Genomic DNA, 1,090 nt, shown 5'->3' with positions numbered 1-1,090 from the left:
TAAGATCATCGAGTGCAACCGTTGCCCCAGAACTGCCAAGGCCACCACTAAAACATGTCCCCAGGTGCCACATCCACATGGCTTTTAAATCCCCCCAGGGATGGGGACTCCACCACTGCCCTGGGCAGCCTGTGCCAGGGCTGGACAGTCTTTTCAGGAAGGAAATTTTCCCTAATCTCCAATCTAAACTTCACCTGGCACAACTTGAGGCTGTTTCCTCTTGTCCTGTCCCTTGTTCCCTGGGAGCAGAGCCTGACCCCCACATGGCTTCACCCTCCTGTCAGGGAGTTGTAGGGAGTGAGAAGGTCCCCCCTGAGCCTCCTTTTTCCAAGCTGAGCCCCCCCCAGCTCCCTCAGCTGCTCCTCATAAGACTTGTGCTCCAGACCCTTCCCCAGGTCTGTTGCCTGCCCTGGACATAATCCAGCCCCTCCATGTCCTTCTTGGAGTGAGGGCTCCAGAACTGGACACAAAGATGGGGAGTGCTGGGCAGGACATCTGCCCTGTATGTACAGGGAGCTCATGATGGACTGAAGGACCATTGGTCCATCTGTCCCATGGAGCAGAGGTGTGTGTTCCCTTCCTCCAGCACACTCCACAGCCCAACCCAGCTGTGCAGCATGGCCCGACCCAGCTTTTACCTTTCTCCGGCATTTTCTTGTCCCTCACTCCCTATCTCCCTCCCTTCTTTCTTTCCTTCCCTTTCCTTTCTTCCCTTTCCTTCACACTCCAGAAAACCTCTAACAGCACACTTGGGCTCCCTGCACTTATTGGGAAAGATCTTCACTTGTAATGATTTTATTAAATCTTATAATTTTCCTTCCCCCCCCACCCCCCCTCACCTCTCACCCTAAGGACAAACTCCCTGAGGTGAGCATGGTTTCCCTGGGCAATGCCATCCTGGCTTGTCCATCTGTCTGAAGCAATTACTGTGGCTTCCCCGGGGATTATTTTTCAGCCCAAGTGTTGACATTTTTCCCTGGTTGGGCATCAAGCGTGTACCTGCGGGGGCGGCTTCTGAGCGGCAGAAGCCTAACGAGAGGAGAGCCCTGGGTTAATGAGGTGTTGCAAGACAGCGCAGCTAAATCCGGCA

This window comes from Neopelma chrysocephalum, unplaced genomic scaffold (genome assembly GCF_003984885.1).
Source record: "Neopelma chrysocephalum unplaced genomic scaffold, ASM398488v2 Primary Assembly neopelma1_63, whole genome shotgun sequence".
Lineage (NCBI taxonomy): Eukaryota > Metazoa > Chordata > Aves > Passeriformes > Pipridae > Neopelma > Neopelma chrysocephalum.
This window is presented reverse-complemented; position numbering follows the sequence as displayed.